General features: G+C 39.7%; 2 pseudogenes; both read right to left on the bottom strand.

Annotated features, from left to right (window-relative positions):
* Positions 1-134: 134 nt before the first annotated feature.
* On the bottom strand, positions 135-3,705 carry LOC122331637 (annotated as a pseudogene).
* A 9,514-nt stretch (positions 3,706-13,219) lies between these two features.
* LOC122331555 lies at positions 13,220-21,500 on the bottom strand (annotated as a pseudogene).
* Between the last annotated feature and the right edge of the window lie 414 nt (positions 21,501-21,914).

The raw sequence follows: 21,914 nt of genomic DNA, 5'->3' as shown, positions 1-21,914 counted from the left end.
TATCTGATCTGAAGATTTTCATTTTCTTTTTTAAAATCTCTGTTTCTTTCTTCATTTCCTTTATTTCATTTTTAAACTCCTCATTCACACTTTTTATCTCATCTTTCATCTGCTCCTGCTCCTTTATTTCTCTTTTATGTTGCTCTTCTGTCTCTATCAGTTCTTCTTCCCTTTTATTTCTCTCTTTGTCCTGATTCTTTTGTTTCTTCCTCCATCATCATCTCTCATTCTCTCGTTCTCTTCTTCTAGTCTCTTTATCTCTTCTTCTTTTACTCTAACTTTCTCCAACAGGATCTTCATCTGTTGTTCTTGTTTTTCTGTCTCCATCTGTCTGAACATCTTACATGAGTAGAAACTGCCTCCGTTTGCTTTTACCATGTTGTCTATCTTCTCCAGTAGATCAGAAACCTGTGTTAGGTCTCCAGTCTGATTATTATTTAACACATGGTATCTGTTTCCACATGCTTCAACCAGCTTCATCAGAGGAGATCCAGGTTTTCCTAAAAACTGTTCAATAGTTTTATTCTTCAGATCATCTCCTCTGGTGAAGAGCACCATGGTATACATTAAAGAGTTCTCACCAACATCTCTTGGATAATCTTCACTGAAGTTGCTTCTTCTTGAGTGAATCGTTGTCCTAAATTGAGCACAATAATGAACACATGTGGTCCAGGCAGAATCATGGAGATGCAGTGTCTGATTTCTTTCTGGATCTCATCATTACTAAGTTCAGTATCAAACATTCCTGGAGTGTCCATCACAGTAACACGTCTGCTGTTGATTTCAGATGTTTGTCTCTGACTCTCTTTAGTAACAGACTGATGAGATGTTTCTGCTGTAGCATATCTTCCTAAGATTGTGTTTCCGGTTGCACTTTTCCTACTCCAGTTTTTCCCAGCAGCACAATCCTCAAAGTCTCTTCACTCTCTGTTGAACCTGTAAAAGAGAAATACATCACCTTTACAGGCAAAAATTATTATTTTTACTTCATACACGTTCACACTCATTTTGCCAGCACGGTCACAAATCTGCAGTACAAAAAAAAAAAAATTGTTTCACTTGAAGTGCAAGTATAATATTGGTAAGGAAACATGACAGAATTTTTATTTAAATTTTGGAGATAAACAATTTTTTTTTAGTTTTTTTAAAACACACATTATTCAGATTGTAAAACAGCAAAACTTTCAGCTCAGTAGTTCAGTGATTGGCCAAAATGATCAGTTTGATTTTCATCTAATCTTCATTTCCTGTGGAACACAGAAGCTTTACCTTTGATCTTATTTTTGAACAGACACAGTGCCTATTTTAATGATTTAAGTGTATAGTCTAAAGCACATGGTACAGCTGCACTTGGGGCGTTTCTGAATCAGTTTAGCTAGTATAACAATGGGAAAAACAGACGGCTCTCTCAGTGCATGGTCTATAGGGGTTGTCCTATTCTCCTATTAATCTGATAATATCAGTCTCATCTCACACATGTTTGTGTGTGCTGCTTTCGTCCTGTGTGTGTAATACATGATTACACAATTTCTACTAACACAAAACAAAACAATTATTATGTAATTATTTTTTTTAAATAGTCTGAATATAAACACTTATTATAGGTCTACCCTAGTGGTTGATCAATTAAATCACTTTGAACCCAAAAAAAGGTACGGATTTTCAAATGTGTGTACTTTAAGACCAAACAATTTTTTCTTACCTTGTAACAGTAAATGTGTTTCTAGTGAGTCAGTTTTCTTCTTTATCTCGTCATATTTCATCAGTTTTTTAATTTGTACCTCCAGAAATTTCTCTATAGAGAAATACCTCCTCTGTTTTCATCCAGCATTTGCTTGATGTTCTTCATCAACGTGGACACTTGTGTTTTGGGACCAAAGTAATGATGTCGCGTCCTTCAAAACTCTGAATGAAAGCCTGTGTTTCTTCACTGAGTTCTTCTGTCTGATGCTCTGAACTCTGCTTTATGAGGATCATGATGTGTTTGTTGACTCTTGAGCTGAAGATCCTCTGGATATCCTGTATTTCTGCTTTGACTTCATTATTGAGAGGAGGTCAGGAATAACATGGAGGAAAGCATGAACTCCAGGATGACAGAGAGACACACAGCGGAGAGTTTGACGCATCACTTCCTCCTCTGAGAGATGAATCAGAGCTGGAAGCTTCACCACATTGATCAGACGCCCATGAAGCTCTACATTTGATCTTCTGTCTGTCTGCTGCTGGATCAGCTCTGATATGGAAGATTTGAATGTCTCGTCGCTCCCACACACGACCAGATTCAGCTTAACACCCTCTGATACTGGAAGAGGGTAATCCAAGTGAATAAATAAATTATATATATATATATACTACTACAAACAGCAATTATTCTCACACTTACGTCTCTCGAAGTTTTGTTGCTTCAATGTAAAATGCTTTGAGACTTCAGCACAGTCCAGGTAACGGCCATCATTAATCTTCTCTATGTCCTCAAACATCTGCAGAAGATCATCAGGAGAGCTGCTTCTGTGGAGACTGAAGTATCTGTTTGCACATTTCTGAATTATTTTCCGTAGGGTGACATTGGTTTTTGTGGGCTCTTGTGTGGTGATCACTATAGTGTGTTGATAAACGTTCTCAGAGAAAGAGAGCAGCACCTTCTCCACATACTCATGATGTTCTGCTGAACACTGATCATGTTTGAGGAGCAGCACAATCACATGAGGTCCTGGATCAGACAGATTCACACACTCTCTCACTTTCTGTGTGATATGATGATCTGTGATGTTCGTCTGGAGCAGCTGAGGACTGTTGATGGCGATCACGTGCCTGTTCTTCAGTCTTCCTGCGACTCTCTCTACAACATCTGGAGGAGCTTCACTGTCAAGCGCTGCTCTTCCTAAGATGAAGCTCCCCACCAGACTGTTTTCTGACACGCTCGAACCCAGGAGAACAATCTTCAGAACACTGACTAAAAACACATGTAACTTGTCATGATCACAGAAATGAAAATTAAATAAAGTGCACCAAAAGAGAGGCATATTTGAGGTTTCAGATATTTTCACAAGGTTTCACAATTTCCAAACATTCTTCTTAACTATCTTAAATATTTGTTCATCATTTAATGACTTACTATAAGGAGGTGGACTTTTGCTCTTTTCCTCCTTCGAGGAGGATTGTGGGCAACAATCACTGTATGAAACAAAAGGGTTACATTAATATTTGACTCTGATCACCCAAAAGAAAACATTTTTGAACAAATTATTAAAACAAAAACATCTTTAAAAATCTGAGATCTTTTGGAATTTACATCAGAATAACTATTTTGAGATTGTTGAGGAATAATAATAATAATAATGATCATTTTAAGCAAACATACAGAAAATAAATAGATTTCCACATGTATATTGCATCTGATTGTATATGAAGTTTTGAAAAAATTGTATTCGATTGTAAGAGTAGATTGAATAATCATTTTATTCCATGACAGTGATTCTCACCTTTGGAGTCTGCGGTTGACATGCTGGTATCGGTTTCTTTCTTCAGTCTTCATCTGACTCTTGACGTCTGTCTCTTCATCATCCTGTAAGACATTGCAGTGATTGTCTCTACACTAACACATTCTCTATTCATTCATCCAGATCATGTGAAGCTCTGTCAGATGAACTGCAGTAGATTGAGCTGGGAATCTCAGCTAGAATAGAGTATGAAGGTCTTCCTGCAAAATTCATTCACACTGAACAAACACATTGATAACACGCTCAGACATGACAGAAATATGCCACTCTCATCATTATAAACTTTCCAGTATGTTTATGTAAAGACCACAACCTAAACACTTCACATCAGCTAATATTTATTAATCTCAACACTGAACACATTCTTTTATTCACAGATATGTTTTTCTTATAGTTCTGTGACTGAAATGAAAGTGAAACAGATGTCCCTGCAGCTCAAACAATTATAAATGACATTGATAAATAAAATAAACTCATTGTTAGTGTATTTATGTATATGTAGATTACATTATGTTATATATATATATATATATATATATATATAGTGTGTAAGGAAATGTAATACCCGAAGAACTCCTTATATCCTTGTTTCTGTCACGAGAGCAGGAAGTGATCTGTGTTGTGTGGGTGTGTCAGTGACGTCATGAAGCTAGACACGGTTTCTGTCAGGTTAACAGCAAATAAGAGTTCAAGCTGCAGTTGTGTAAGGCAAGGCAAGGCAAGTTTATTTATATAGCACATTTCATACACAATGGTAATTCAAAGTGCTTTACATGAGAGGAAGTAAAATAATAAATAACAATAAAATAAATTAAAATAAAATAAAAACACTGATTTTAAGATAAATTGAATTTAAAGCAAAAAGAGATTGATTTAAAACAGTTTAAAATAAAAGAAGCAAACAGTTGGGACGCAGCACAGTGCTCATTCTGTAAATGCACAACTAAACAGATGAGTTTTGAGTCTGGATTTAAAAGTGACTAATGTTTCAGCACATCTGATCTCTTCAGGAAGCTGGTTCCAGATGCGAGCAGCAAAATAACTAAAAGCAGATTCTCCTTGTTTGGTGTGAACCTTTGGTATTTCTAACTGACTTGATCCTAGTGATCTGAGTGGTCTGTTAGGTGTATAAATAGTGATCATATCTGCAATGTATTTAGGTCCTAGTCCATTGAGTGATTTATAAACGAGTAAAAGTGCTTTAAAATCAATTCTAAATGTCACTGGAAGCTAGTGTAAGGACCTGAGGACTGTGTGATGTGCTCTGATTTTCTGGTTCGAGTCGGCATCCTGGCAGCAGCGTTCTGGATGAGCTGCAGCTGTCTGATGGTCTTTTGGGAAGGCCAGTGAGGAGACCATTACAATAGTCCACCCTGCTGGTGATGAAGGCATGGACTAGTTTCTCCAGGTCTTGCCTGGGCACAAAGCATCTGATTCTTGCAATATTTTTTTAGGTGATAGGACGCTGATTTAGTCACTGCTTTGACATGACAGCTGAAACTAAGGTCGGTCTCTAGAATCACACCAAGATTCTTGACTTGCCTTTTGGTTGTTTGACCCCTTGAGTCAAGGTATGCATTCACCTTGTGAACTTCATCTTTATTTCCAAATGCAATGACCTCAGTTTTCTCCTTGTTTAACTGAAGAAAATTTTGGCACATCCAACTGTTGATTTCATCAATGCATTGGCAGAGTGAGTCAATGGGGCTGTAGTCATTTGGTGATAAGGCTAGGTAAATCTGCGTGTCGTCAGCATAGCTGTGATAGGCAATTTGATTCTTTCTCATTATTTGACTTAGTGGGAGCATATACAGGCTAAACAAGAGCGGCGCAAGAATTGAGCCTTGTGGGACTCCGCATGTCATGGACGTCCACTTAGACTTATGCTCTCCTATACTCTACATAATAACCCCTCCTCTAAATATGACCTGAACCAGTTTAGAGCCATTCCAGAAAGCCCGACCCAGTTTTCCAGTCTGTCTAGAAGAATGTTATGATCGACAGTGTCAAACGCAGCACTAAGATCTAGTAGTACCAGCACTGATATTTTACCAGAATCAGAGTTTAGGCGAATATCATTTATTATCTTAACTAACGCTGTCTCTGTGCTGTGGTGCGGTCTGAAACCAGATTGAAAATGATCCAGATAACCATTTGAGTTCAAGTAGCTGTTCAGCTGATTCAGAACTACCTTTTCAATGATCTTGCCTATGACCGGAAGATTTGATATCGGTCTATAGTTACTCAATATACTGTTATCAAGATTTCTCTTTTCAGGAGGGGCTTAACAACCACAGTTTTCAGGGCGTTTGAAAAGTCCCAGAAAAGTGATGTGTTCACCACTTCTAAGATGTCAGCTTTTAAACAGTCAGCTGTTTGCTTCTTTTATTTTAAACTGTTTTAAATCAAGCTGTTTGTACTCTCAATTGTAAGTCTTTGGATAAAAGCGCCTGCAAAATGACTAAATGTAAATGTAAATCAATCTCTTTTTCTTTAAATTCAATTTATCTTAAATCAGTGTTTTTATTTTAGATTAATTTCTTTTATTGTTATTTAAATCTTGTAATTATTTTATTTTATCTCTTGTAAAGCACTTTGAATTACCATGTATGAAATGTGCTATATAAATAAATAAACTTGCCTAAAAAAAAACATGCTTTTGAGAAAAGATGTGGGAGTGTGTCAAGACAGCAGGTTGAGGATTTTAGGTGCTGTACTACTTCCTCCAAAGTTTTGCTATCAATTGCTTCAAAACACACATAGTGACTCTTTTTTGAGATTGTGGTTGAATCTGACATATCTCTACATCATCTGATGTTTTAATCGCTTTCTGATATTTTCGATCTTCTCAGAAAGAATGAGGCAAACTCATTGCATTTGCTGTCAGAAAGCATTTCACTGGGAATCTGACTTGGGGTTTGTCAGTCTCTCAACCGTAGCAAAGAGTGCGGGTGTTGTTCAGGTTACTATTTATAAGGTTTGAGAAAAACTGCTGTCGTGCTGTGGCTAATTCCACATTAAAAGCATGCAGGCTGTCTTTATAGATGCTATAGTGGATTTCAAGTTTTGTCTTCCGCCACGTCCGCTCAGCCTTTCTGCATTGCCTTTTCATGATCTGCACTGCTGTTGATTTTCTCCAACATGACTTTTGTCTGCCAGTCTTCTTACTGACTTTCCACAGGTGCAATGTCATCCATGACATTCTTAACTTTTGAGTCAAAGGACTCGCCTTTCAACACAATCCCTAGATATTCAAATGACAAGTACTGACCAAATGACACTTGTCTGCACTGAAAGACATCTTTAAAGAGAGTAGCCCCCACCTCTCTTGTCAACTCTGCAAACATTCATATAAGTGAAGTTGGGAGGGGCTGTTTCATTGAGCACTGTTGCACTGCAGCTTTCTTCAAGCCATGTTTCATTTAGAAACATAAAATCCAGATTGTTTGTAATTATTAAATCATTGATCACAAATGATTTGTTTTTAGTGATCGAACATTTAATAATGCTAGCTTGATGGTAGTACTTTTTGTTTCTATAGCAGTCTGAGTTTGTTGTCTAATGGGTCAAGATTAGATTTGTCAGCTGTACGCCTTGAGAAGGCCTTAGACTTTCTATCCTGTAATAAGACGGAGATAGTGAGAGACACACTGGGTTCCCGCTTGTTTTCTAAACATCCCTGAAAGTTTTTGCTGTACTTGCAGGGACCCGAAACACATCACTGAGAGCTGTTATCAGTTGTTTTTGCTTTACCAGCTGCAGATGGAGGAGGGATGGCCTGGCGTTGTCGCAGCGCCGAAGAGCTCTCGCTGGAGGAGGCGAGCTGGGCCCAGCGGCCTTGGGAGGCGGTGGTGCCCGCCCGCTTGTAGTTGATAACTGGGGCTCGCAGCAAAGACTGGGAGAGTCTGGTTTTAGCGCACACCACCTCCTCCATTTTTTGTGAGAAGCTGAGAAGTGGCGATGCTGAGAGAGGGGATAATGTCTCTGGTAAACAGAGCATTGGTGTTTCCGGTGGCAGAATTATGCTGTCCTGGCTTCCCTGGCTGATTACCAGAGAGTCGTCCTTCGGTTCTGAGTCCTGGAGCCATTGTTGTGCGTCACATTGTGTCTGTGATGGGCTCTGCGGGCAGGGCTCAACCGTGATAGTGTCCACAGACAGTGCTTGTTGTGGCTCTGTGGTGTTTTCAGTGTCCTTGTGGGATGTGTCGACCAGATGATGACTCTGAGGCTGATATGGAAGTCCTGTCGTCATCCATACTTTGTCCAGGTGTGTGTGCCATTCATGTTGAGTGGACTGGCACGCTCTGCTGATGGATGACGGAGTGAAAAATAGATGTTGTCCTTTAACACTCTCGCACCAAGTTTGTTTGGGTGAAGGCCATCCAGTTTAAACAGTTGTCTGTGTTCCCAGAACAGATTGAAGTTGTCGATGAAGTTGACTCCTTTTTACTGCAGGTTCTTTGTAGCCAAGTATTCAGTCCAAGCAACCGTGAAAACATGTTTGTTCCCTTGCTGGGAGTGGTCCACTGATGAACGACTGGACTTCAACTCTTTGAAGTGTTTCGATAAGTTCACTGAAGTCCTTTTTTCAGGAGTTCTGACTGCTCACGAATGTCATTCTACCCCACATGGATGATGATTCGTTTTGCAGTCTTGTGCTTCATTAGAATGTTCCAAAGTCCCTTGTTTACATCAGAGACGGTCGCTTGAGGAAAGCAGCATGTAGTTGTCGTTCTGCTCCTGACGTTTCTGATAATGAAGTCTCCGACTATCAGAGTTCTGGGCTCTGGCTGCTCTGTGATCTGAACACCGCTGTCTGCTCGAATTTTGAGCGCCTGTTTGTAGCGGTGTTAGCTACTGGCTGATATGACTCCTGCTCAGTCACTTTCGGGATTCCTAACCCAAATTCAGTTAAAGATTCAAATCTGTTCTCGAGCTGTACAGGGGGTGGTAAAATACCAGTACTGTAAGAAAATCTGAAGTCACTTAAAATATAACTTAAAAATGTATATATTTCTTTGATAGGTGCACAAAACTCACTTTATCAGTGCAATTTGTTCATGGCTGTATTTTTAGAAAATACTTGCATTAAACCTGAAAACAGTATTTTATTAATTATCATACAAATATTTCTATTTATTTTTATATTACCCATTTGTTTTCAATGCAAGTAAAACCCAAATTAATTACAGATTGAAATTAATGATTCTCAACTTCAGTCTTCAGGGGCTAATTTTGTATGTCTCCCATTTCACGCATCTGATTTAGATAATAGGTGTCAGATAAGAGAGACATACAACATGTGCAGAGCAGTGGCCCCGAGGACTTCAGGCCAGATCAGCCAATGCATAATTCCAACACGTCTACTGCATCCTCATCAGCTGCTCTAGTCTCAGGTTCCTGAGGGAACCAGAGCTTCTAATGGCTGGAAAGATGCCTACAAGATCAAAGATAATGCAGATATTACATTATTCTCACTAATTTATTCTAACTTATTCAGATAAACCTTATATAATTTTAGTTCTGTTGCTTTTATATGAAAAAATGGCAAACAACACTCTCAAAACATACAGAATGCGTGTTTATGGTCAATTTCTACTTTAATACAAACATATTTTTTAATTGAAATATTACAATAACATATCTCACAGAGAGATTGCACTGTCATAGTGTTTATAAAATTTGTGCATAATTTAAATAATTACATTAAATCAGATCGGATCAAGCTCATGAAGAGGAATGTCTCCAGGTTATGTATGTAACCATGGTTCCTCAAAGGAATGAGATGGCGATCTCAGTAACCACACTTCCTGACAGAAGCTGAAGCCAGCAGCATTCCACATTCTTTTTATGCTTCTTAACCAATGCCTATGATGCCTATGATGTCCCACCATTTTCTTGGTTTGATTTTACACACAATTCAGAGTCGCTGCTGGAAGGCATCTTCCCATAACACCATCAACGTGGCATCTCATTCCTTCGAGGAACATTTTTGGTACATGTCAGCATGACATTAGATCAAGGCGGATATAACTTCTAACCAGCATGCATCTTGCAATGATCGCCAGTGATCGGTTCTGCCCAGATTTTGCTCATCTCAGACGAGTTTCTCCCATTTATAAGTATAAGAGTGAATCGTCTTCAGTATTTCTATAGTCTTTGCAACAGCTGACAGCCAACTTGTATGTTTGAGAGGAATTTACTGTCTATATCAGCAGCTATCAATAGTATAATCATCATTCAAACTAGATATATATTTTAAATATTAGTAATGTTAATAACTTTAAATGATTTTAAGTGTCTCATGGTGTTTATTCACATATTATTTGTGAATGATTGGGAAAGATCAAGTAACAATTAAACAGTCTTATGTCTGTACAGCCTTCATTTATGTTTATGTTTTTATTACGTTCACTTCAATTCTCGGAACTGACTGCAATAAAATAGGTCAAACTGCTGCCCACGTGAGCCCACACACTTAACAAACTAGCCTGACCATCAAGAGATTCAGAGAGGTATTAGACATGGCTGCACTCTTTCAAGGTAGCTTTATAGCACTAAGCTATAAAATGTAAGCTGTAAATTAAGAACAGAATAAATGGAATATCAAGTCAGAGATAGGTGTATTTCAAAGTCTATTAAACTATCTGCATGTGGGATGATCTCAGAGGAAATCAAGATGTTTGTTTTAAAAAAAGATTTTATAAACATCTTGTTTACGTATGCATCCCTTGTTCCTGGAACGTGGGACGTTCCTCAGTGTTCCAGTCTTACTGAGTAGGTAATACTTAGCCCCATCTCTGTTGCTGATGCATCTACTTGCACCAGGAACCTTTGTGTGAAGTCTGGAATCTGGAGAACTGGGCTGGAGCACATAAGTTATTAAAAGCTGCCTCACAGTCATCAGTCCAGGGAACAGGGTTTGTCACAGCAGGACAGCAGTTTGGACAGCAGGCTGATCAGAGGAGCCGTGATGGAGGCAAATTTGGCACAAATCTCCTGTACCAGCCCACCAGTCCTAGGAATGACCTCACTTCCTTCTTGGTCCTTGGTTGTGGTCTCCTTCGAATTGCCTATTACCTTGTCTATTTGGGGTCTCAGCTGCCCATTTCCCAAGTGATATCAATCAATCAATCATTTTTATTTATATAGCGCTTTTAACAACACAGGTTGCATCAAAGCACTGTACAGTATAATGACAGGGATGTATAATGACAGGGATGTATAATGACGAGAGTGACCAATTTATTAAATGCAGAGACAGTCTCTGTAGTCAATTCAACGATAATCACTAGAAGTTAAGTGTCCCCAACCAAGCAAGCCAGAGGCGACAGCGGCAAGGAAACAAAACCCCATGCATACAGAATGGAGAAAAAAAAAAAAACCTTGGGAGAAACTAGACTCAGTTGGGGTCAGTTGTCCTCTGACCGGACGCCCAGCACTTAACTTCCAGTTCATACCCCAGGTAATTTACCTCTTGCTTTGTACACTCACATTTAGCAACATTTAATGTTAGTCCTGCTTCCTCTATCCTCTTTAGGGTTTGTTGGAGATGGTGAAGATGCTCTGCCCAAGAGTTGCTGTGAATTACCACATCATCCAGGTAGGCTACAGACCAATCTTCACAGCCTTGGAGTACTCGGTCCATCAGACTCTGGAAAGTGGCTGGTGCTCCAGGAAGACCAAATGGAAGGACTGTAAACTGGAATAAATGTAGAGGTGTCCTGAATGCAGTGTATGGTTTTGACTAAGGATTAAGAGGTACCTGCCAGTATCCCTTACACAGGTCTAGCATGGTGATGTACTTTGCTTTTCCGATTTTCTCTAGCAGATCATCCACTCTTGGCATGGGGTATGCGTCAAATTTAGATTGGGCATTAAGTTTGTGGAAGTCGATGAAGACACACAGGGATCCGTCCTTCTTGGGGACAATCCCCATTGGTCTACACCATTCGCTCATTGAAGGCTTGATTACTCCTAGCTCCTCATCAGCTTGATCTCCTTTTTGAAGGGTTTCACCCTAAGGACGTTGGCATGAGGTTGTTGGGAAAGGTGGATGGTGTGCTGGGTCAGCTCAGCTCGTCCAGGATATTGGTTCATATTGCTGCAGCTCTTCCCTTGTGGAGTCTTCTATGTGAGTTAGTCTCACCATAGATGGCTTTCTCTGAATGCTCTTCCTCATCTACCTCCACCTTCCTCACCAGAAGCGATGTTTCTTGTCTCTTAATGAGTGGTTCAATCCATTCCTTTAGCAGGGTGGTAAGTCTGCCTGGTCTTGCCCTTATCAGGATGATGAACTTCACATGTGACTGGCCCATCTTATGGACCATGGTGTATGGCCCCTGCCATTTAGCTAGTAGCTTGCTCGTTTAAGTGGGTGACAGGAGTAATACCTTCTGTCCTGGTTGAAACTGCCGTAGTCTGGCAGGCTAGGCTTTCTGCTTCTCTTGTTGCTTCTCTTTGGCTTGTTCTCTGTAATGCTCTAGATGCATGTGCTTACATTTCTAGCACGTACTGCACAATGCCCTTCTACGCCGTCTTGGATGCATGTTTCTCCTCCCAGCCTTTCTTTAGCAGGTCCAGGAGTCCTTGTACCTGCCATCCATACAAAGCTCAAATGGTGAGAATCCCATTGATGCTTGGGGTAAGCAAAGAGAACAAATGGCCACTTGTCCCAGTTCTGTGTCTGCAACAATGTTCTTGAGAGTTTGGTTAAATCTCTCCACCAGGCCAGCCCATCTGAGGGTGGTAGGGAGTTGTTCAGATGGCTGTAATGCCCAACTGCTTGTTCAGCTACCCCATCAACCGTGATGTGAAGTTTGTTCCCTGGTCTGTGAGTATCTCCTTGGGTATGCCGACACTGGAGAAAAGTTGAACCAGGACATGGATGTTCTTAGGTGTGGTGATTGAACAGAGTTGGAAGGATAACTTGTAGCGATGTCCAGCACTGCCCTTTCTAGTGGCCCCACAATATCCATGGCAATCCACCTAAAAGGTGCAGAGATGACAGTTAAAGGTTGCAGGGGTGCTCTGCCCTGCTGGGACACAGCACTTGTCTTTTGGCAAATGGCACATGCGTTGCTGTGTGTTTGTAGATATATGTTTTCTGTTGGCCCAGGTGACTAGCCCAGTGTGTAAGATGCAAAACAGTGAGGATGAAAACTAGATGGTACAATCAAACAGGTCATATCATTAGTTTGCACATATAACACAGAATTCATTAGCACATATTCTTCATTGCACAGATTTTCTACAAACTGATAGCGGTCAGATAGATATGATTCAAAACTATGCCAAGGCACTTCCACTAATGCCAAATGAGGAGATGTCATATCATTCACAAGTGAAATATGGAGTACCTTAAGGCTCAATAATAGGGCTATTAATTTTCACAATATACACGTTAGCTCTGGGAGATATTATCAGGCAACATGGTGTTAGCTTTTACTGTTATGCTGATGACACTCAGCTGTATATTTCAGGTCAGCCCGGTGATATAAACCAAATTGAGAATCTAACAGAATGCATAGTCTTCTCCAGACAGTAGATGGGTATACCTGGTTCCCACTGTTTTTGCCAGTTCTGAGCTAATGGCACTGCTAGACATCGTCCGATTTCAAAAAGGCAGTAATACCAAATATTGATTTTAGATTTTTTATTGTGTTTGCTCACTTTGCATTTTGTAAATGGACAAAATAAATAATCATAATTCATATTTCTGACAGTATTCTTTGTTTACATTAATTCCCACCTGCCTAAAACTTTTGCACATTGCTGTATATATATGTATATGTGTAAGTATATGTGTGTGTAACATGTAACTGTTGAAACCTAGAGATGTGGTCACAGAAACAATGGCAAATGGATATATCATAGGCAAGACACAAGGGCAGTCCAGTCAACAAGTGAGGGTCAGTAAACGGCAAACATAATCAAGTGGGCGAGGCAAAAAGGAAACAGTCCAGGTGAAGTGCAAACATGTCCAGTGAAATGGCTGATGGGAAATGTAGTCCAAGTTAACGTGAAACAGTCTTTGTAGTGTGATAGTTAATAGTACGTGTAGTGTAAGAGTATCCATGTGGTGGATAGTGACCATGGTGGTGAATGTACAGAAGGCACAGGACTCGTAACAGACACATTTTTCACATATGCTCTCTTGTTGATCACATGTGAAACAAATATACAGACACGTGATCATATAGAAATTGTGAAATTCATGTTTTTTTCTGTAAGTGTGTACAGTGAGTAATTTATGAAGACAAAATGGCCATTTACCCCTGGACCATCACAAGGATAATCTTTACCCATGGCTGTAATTCAAGTGTACATGACATTTTCAATAAAACATTCAAGTCTCAGTAGAAATTGCATTTCCACCTTGGGGGCCCTCTCCATTGTCTGCCCTTAGAATCCTTCTAAATACCCCTACCCCCATTGGCCTATATTTAGCAGACACGCTAATGATACTAATGATACTCTAATGATTGCTAGTTGAAAATCATCCTAATGCATTACAAAGTGGATAAATCATGTTCATTGCGTTGATTAAAAGCTTGAAGCAGGCGCATGCATCCCAGCCTCCACGTGAGTTCGCTGCGGATATTCCACGTAAGGAAAGTATCTTTACAGTTTGAAATTATTTTACAGTTTGCTTTTTCCTCTTTATTTGTGTGCACAGTCACATTTAAGTTACTGCAGTGTTGTTTTTTTGTTGCCACTTCCTTAAAAATTCTACAGTAATAGAATTTTAATTAAATTACCTCAAACTTTGCATTTTGCTGGGTGTGTGGATTCCCTTTTTGTATCTTTTACATGCTCTGTAGGTCATAGTTTAATTAACAGAAGTAAGCCCAGCTTCTTTTCTGATAACTCGAGCTGTATTTGCCAGATCGTTTACTCCTTCTCTCAAAAGGTAATAAGTGGTACAGAAGGATATTCCTGCAGCAGCAGCACTGCCAACACCTGGAAGGAGACTCAACAAATATTCAACTGTAGCAATGCCAAAAACTGCAATAGACATTTGAACTCTGGTCAGTGCTTTTTCATGGATTGTAACAAATTTATATTTGGCCAAATTTTTCAGGTGGGGCTTGTTAACTTTCTCTGAAAGCCTTTTCATTGACCTATCATTCAAACCAAATGCATAGTAGCATCTTGTGAGGAAAGCCATGATCATGGCTGCATAACATGCGGCTGATAGGACAGGCACAGGGACAACTGTGATACAAGCAGAGACAATAGATGCAGCCCAGATCATTCGTTTCAAACATACTGATCTTCTTCGGAAGAGACGCAGCAGAACACATTGGCCAGGCTTGTAGAAGAGCATGCTTCTTGTGTTCTGGAAGCTCATCTTCAAGAGTGTTATGAAGTGATTCAAAATCATATTTCTCCAAATGAAAAGACGATATCAAGAAAACTTTGGGGTCTCCCAGATCTTTCAGGTATTTCTGACAATCAGCTCTTATTATGGAAAGAACTTTCTGCTCATCAAATCCTGTTTTCTTTTCTCTCTGAAGACATGTCAATGTCAATCTTGGAACGAACGGAAGTAAAAGCTTTTCTTCTGTTTTCTTATTTCTTTAGCCAGCATGATGTCATTCTCTCTGTGAACCTCCCTGAGGAAAGGATAATGAAGAAATCATAGGTGTCAAACTTGACATCTTTCAGGTAATTTATTGCTTTGAAGTTTGCACTTCCTATTCCAGGCAGGTCCCAGATCTTCACATTTGGCATTTCAGGATGTTTATACATGGTGGGCACCATTGTAGTTTCATTGTCTCCATCATGTCCAGCATCGTCATCCTTTAGACCGCTAAGTGCATTAACTAAGGAGGATATTCCTGATCCTGTTTTTCCAGTCACAGCAATGTCAAGTGAGACATTAAGAAACTGGTCAAATTTTATTTTAGCTTTGCTGTAGCTTCTTCCAGAGTGGACTCTCCTGATGCCTTTGTTACATCAGCAAGAGCAGGGTCTTGGTTTTCCATGTTCTGTATGCTAAACTTAAACATTAATGAATGCTCAGAACTAGAGACATAGTTTTTATTTAAATAATGTAATATAATAAAAAAATTCTAATTACCTGAATTTCTTGGTTCCAGGAGGTGAAATGAAACACCTGCTTTAAATACAGAAATTGTATATTAACAATTGTACTGTCAACACTGAACAACAATAATAACAACAATCATTAATCAACTGCAGATTAATTGCATATTTAACATACTAGGATTTACCTGTAGATGTGTTGAAATAAGGAAATGCATGACAAACTAGTAGAAAATGGAACCACACATCTCCACCAGGTATGAGACATAATCTTGATTATTCTTTTATCAATATTCTATAGTTTTTATTTAGCTATTATCAGCCTTTATACTGTCAATAAAATATTTAACATTACCAAGCCACACCACTTCAATCCCAGTATACATTTACCCAATTATTATCAAAAGTATTTTAAAATAAATACAACATGACTTTTTCTTGCGACCATGAAGTATTATGACAAAATGTCATAATACTGAAGAAGAATGTCTCCAGGTTACGAATGTAACCATGGTTCCTAAAGGAACAAGATGCTTTGGGAATACCCCAGCATGACGACTTTGAGTATATGTGCAATCAGACCAGTAAGATGGTGAGACATCATAGGTGCGGGGTCTCGTTCCTTCGAGGAACCATGGTTACATTTGTAACCTGAGACGCTTCCTCGAAGGACCTCGAGCTGCGTTAATGACGCTTTGTGGAACGAGATGCTCACGCCCCAGATTTGCTAGTCCCAGCCCAGTGTGCAGTCTAGAGCAGGAGGACAGAGGAGCTGGCTGCTGGAAAACCCTTCCTAGGGGAGCCAAAGCAGATGAGCAGCTGGTCGCTCTTTTTCCACAGGGCAGCTCTGTGGACATATGCATTCAGTGCTCACACCGGACACACACAATTGAACTTTTGCTGGCCTGGCCCTGTGAAGGGGAGGATTGAAAGCCTCCAGCACGACTCCAGAAATGAGAGCGCAACTGAAAGGGCCTGAAGATCACCTACTATCCTCAGAGTGTGCCATGGCATCCAGTCCCAGTAGAGCTTGATGAACTATAGAGAACCAGAGGGGACACTGCGCATTCTCTTTGTCGTGAAGAGGTTCACCTCTGCCTGATAAAATTCTCTCTGCAGATCTGCTCCACCACCTCGTGGTCAGCCCCTGTCTTGACTGGATGTCTGCTACCATATTGAGATGCCCGGGAATGTAGACGGCTCTCAGTGAGAGGAGTCTGTCCCGGGCCCACACAAGGATTTGGTGTGCCAGCTTGTACAAGGGGCACGAGCGCCCAGACCTCCTTGGTGGTTTATGTAAGAGACAACAGATGTGTTGTTGGTGCGCAGCAACACATGTTGGTCTCTTTATGTCAATGCTAGAAACACGGCCAGCATCGCCAAGCAGTTGATGTGCCACGTGAGATGGTGGCCCTCCACAGACTGCGGGCCAAGTGGCTGTATATGACCACCCCCCAACTTGTGGGGGGACGCATCTGTAATGCAAATCTGTAGAGCAATATGTGGTGACAAGGAGCTGCCAGCACAGGCCCTTCCTTCACATGTCTAAGGCATGTAAGCATGTCGTTACACTTTGATCATACGGGTGGATTTCCCCTCAAGGAAACCTCAAGCTCTAGGAGCGAGACTCGCCCATCTCAGACTCCTTTTGCCTCAGTCTCCTCGAGGGCTGACTTGGCATGCTCTGATTCTAGGCAAGCCACGCACATTATTGTGGGTGTCATCCAGCAAGATGTACCTTTGCCTGGATGAACACACACTCTATAGCACGACTTGCCCTCTCTTGTTTTTGCCTTGGCTTTTGCCATTTAAACACTGGCCCAACTGCTCACACACTTTTGCATGCTAAGTGAAAGAAAGTTGAGGCTGGCAGCATTCAACGTGCTCTTATGCTTCTTGGCCAATGACGTCACCCGCATATGACGTCTCACCATCTTACTGGTCTTTTGGTGGAATGAAAAACGCATACAAACCTGTTCTATTGAATTATGTGTTTATTATAATATATACCCCTAACAAAACACATATGTTGGGCCGACATTGACCAAACATTGAAAATTCCATTGTGGGACTTTTGCTAACAGGCAAGATGTTGCCGTGACATCGGCCTCAAATCAAACATTCAAACAACGACCGCTGTTTGGACAATGCAGCTGTAAAAACCAGCTGCACTGTGTGTACTAGCACTTCACTGCCATTTGCTCATCATTACAGTCATGGCATCTGCCACTGGTTTATAAAAACAATAGGTGACACTTTATTTTAAGAAGTTCATAATACAGAGTAAACACCTAGTAAGTACTTAGTAGAAGCTGTTGTACTTACATGTTAAGTCCATTTTGTTTTTATGTAATTCAGTTATGGAACAGTTTGTACTTTTGTAGATGTAGTAGGCTGCTACTGTTACTGGTCCGTGGTCCCATCTTTTCATTGATTTTGTAAGGATCTACCTCCCTCCGATAACAGCACCAACATATTAGTTTGCGATAGTGACTGATTCTCAAAATCATGCCCTCTGATTTCACTTAAGAGACTTCCCATTGCTATGGAAACAGCCCAGGCCCTCTTCCATCATGTCTTTTGTATTTATGGTTTACCAGAGGACATCGTCAGTGATTATGCACCCAGTTCACTTCTCAAGTCTGGCAGGCTTTCTGCAAACAGCTTGATATTAATGCCAGCCTGACCTCCGGCTACCATCCACAATCTAATGGCCAATGGCCGTTGAACGGCTCAATCAGGAGATTGGTCATTAATTGAGAACCTACTTTAGTAGAGAACAACATAGGTGTTCCAAATTTCTACAATGGGCAGTGTACGCTCAAATTCCTGACCCACTCCTCCACTGGCCTTACTCCTTTCCAATGCATGGTCTGGAGAACCCTCCTCAGTTCCAGCTGTGGATGACTAGATATGCTGTAGTGAGTGAGGTGTGGGACAGTATGTCCGAATTCAATAGACCATGTCCACAACCTTCCTACTAAACTGGTCAATGGGTCTGGCTTTCTACGAGGGACATCAAGTTGCAGCAACCAAGCTCAGCTCAAAGTATCTAGCCAGAAGAGGGAGCCTCAGCTGAGTACTACCTGGGCTTCTGTTTCTCTGCTCTCATTTACTGTTTGGAGGCCTGTCTGTATTATTAATTACTCTTTTGTGGAATATTGAAGACTGTTAAGAGTGACATCGTCATTGAGTGCTCCTTTCACAACCACACCATGACAACTGTACACAAAGGTTGTCCAGACGTAATTTGGGCACATGCCTCACACACATTTTTTACATATACATAGACTTAGTCTGTTAAGTTATGTGTAACAGTAGCCTGTTACATCTCCATAATTACAAACTGTCTTTACAGGGTGTTCCATAATTAATCTGATAATCACTCTGTATTATGACACCTTAAATTTATTATGTTACCACACAGGACATACCACTGTCAATAACAGCTGCAACTTTATTAATATTTGAATTTAACTATTACATATACAGTTCCAAATACATTTATCAGTAGTAACACCATATTAAAAACAAATGCAACCATAGTAATTATGACTGTTTCTCTAAAACCAAACTGACTATTTAAAAAGTACTGTTATTACAGCATTTGCAGTAAAACCATAATTACAACATTTCACATGATTTAAAAAATTATGATTACTATAGTCAAGGTTTACTGAAGTATTACTACAATATTACTTTAGCAGAACCATGGTTTGAAAAAACTACAATCATGCTTGCTACAGTTTTACTATAGTAATTCTTATCTTGTTACTATAGTAATGCTAAACTTAATTGTTCAATCTCGTCATTATATATCCTGTGATAAAGTCACATTAGCTGCCACCACTGGGGAAGCAGCACTAAATTACACTCGCCCATACACACCCGCCCACACTCCGGTTTACCTCATCCACGCATTGCATCCTCCCCCTCTGTCGCCGCTATCAGTGTAGCGGGTGCACTACTAATGATAGCACACGGACATTCCCCATTTCAGCACTTCTCTGTTATTTATATTAACCGTTACATACATTTTACATAGCACTTGTCCTGTTTTGTCTCTGTGATGTCTGTCTGTGTGGGTGTAGTCAGTCTTCCGGGAAAGCTAAGCGCTGGCCAAACCGGAGCGTCTGAGCGGTGGCGATTATGATGTCACGGCCTTCCTCTGCTGCTGTGCGCTCAACCGAAGCTGGCGTAAACCATTGTCAATGTTTGATTAGGTGTTTATGTGTGTATTTACCTGTGGCAATAATAATAAATGTAAAGTGTTATAAGTGTTAAAGGATTGCATGTGGATTGTATGTAAAGCTAGTCGTACTCAATGATAAATAGTAAGTGCCAAATACAGGTGGTATTTGTGTCCCCAAATGGTACTACCCAAAAAGGGGCAAAAGCCGAGGCCAAACTACAGGATGAGACTTGTTCACCAAGTCGATGTTTAGAGTACTACTGTGGTGCCTCGAGCTATTTAAAACCCTATGTATATTGTGGATACCTGTTTAATACTTGTAGTGTTTTCCAGTTTATTTTTCCCTTTTGTTTTCTTTGGTACTTTGGGTTTGTTCGTCGTTGGTTTTTGTGCTCACCTGTATATACCCTTCACTGTGGACAATACTTCTGCACTGTAAATAAAACTGCACTTTGCACTGAAGTGCTGTTGCAGTGAGCCATCATTTTACATCATTTTACGAATTTGCGTCCTCCCGAGCTGGTGGGCTCGATTTCATCACAATCCCTATCATTGTATTCTTCTACTTTATACTGTTCAGTGCTTTGATACAACCTGTGTTATATACATAAATAAAAATGATTGATTGATTTGCATGATGAAAACTGAGGATGCATAAATTGTGATAATCCAAATGCAATTGCAAATATTAAAATATTGTTTGCATTTTTGCTGTCACTGACCCACCTGAAGAGCTTAAATGAATGAGGTACAACAGCAAACAAACAGTGCAAATCTGCACATATTTACCTATTTGCCACCTATGCCTTATTGCTATCTTATAATACAGCACCAACATATGTGCAGCTGTCACAGAACATGCCAAAGCAAAAAGCTTTGGTTAATAGTGAATATTGGCCTAAGCAAACCATGAGCATTGGAAATACAGTTGCAAATGGACATTGCTTTTTCTTTTGAGATTAAGGTCACTCAATTACATTCACAATATCACATATTAATATTGTCACTAGTAATAATTAAAATGTTCATATTAAGAATAGACATTTGTAGTAGTAACATTGGTTCCCTAAGATGTGACAATGAGAAATTGCATAATTTGCTATACATATTATACAGTGTACATATATTTCTTTTATCATATTTACTATATATTCTTATCCTAATTTCAATTTGTGCAAGTCAATTATGCATTTTATCAAACTGAAATACTTGCAGGTGCTCCTCTCCTAACAGATGTAATCTCCAAACTTGAGAGCCCTGAAGCTTAATAACCCAGTTATTAACACCCACAGTGTTAATTTTTTCTCTGAAAACTAACAATAGCTAGTGTGCTTATTCTCAAAATTAGGAATAGTTAATTTTAAAACAAATTTCAAAGTTCAGATCATCTATACAACTGTAAAACAAAACAAATAACATTCACTTATTCACTACCTACAGTAACTCATTCACATATTGATATAAATCAACTTACTCTTATTAAGTTACTGTGGTTTCAAAAGCAGCTACGGCTTTCATCAGGAATAAGAATATTTTACAACAATATGAATCAACAGCTAATATAACTGAAACTGTGTTTCAACTATACCTCGCGCTTTTGCTCAAAATGACACAATAACCTTAAATGTCTCCATGAAATGTCGTATTAAAGATTAAAGATTCAGTTTTACCATCATTAAAGAAGTTCTCACCTGTAAAAATATACTTTACGATATCTTTGGGTGTGCCGCGTCAAAGCCTGACAGTTTCTGTTTGCAAACAAGTCTCGTGAGATCACAAAGAACTTCCTCTACAGTCAGTAAGGGTAATGCCCGTCTTGTAGGAGGACTCAAGTAAGAATATAATATTCCTTATCCTGGTTATAATCTCAAGACATCTTTGTTTAAGCACTATTTTTGCGTAGTGCAAATAACAACACCACATACGTATCTCCACTGGTGAAAGTTGCCATGAAACTGCCATGTCATGATCTTTTCATGGCAGAGTGTTATGTTCTTTGTTGTTGTGCTGGCCCTTTAAGATGATCTGTACAGGTGTGTGTGTGAAAAGAACATGTTGACTTGTGCAGTTAAGTTCAGTAAAGTGGATTTGGTTTTACACAGTGTCCCTACATTGACTGCATTTATATTCTTACTTGTAAAAGTGTATTTTTACAGATGAGAACTTTACTT

This window comes from Puntigrus tetrazona, unplaced genomic scaffold (genome assembly GCF_018831695.1).
Source record: "Puntigrus tetrazona isolate hp1 unplaced genomic scaffold, ASM1883169v1 S000000001, whole genome shotgun sequence".
In the NCBI taxonomy this organism is placed as follows: Eukaryota; Metazoa; Chordata; class Actinopteri; order Cypriniformes; family Cyprinidae; genus Puntigrus; species Puntigrus tetrazona.
This window is presented reverse-complemented; position numbering and strand designations above follow the sequence as displayed.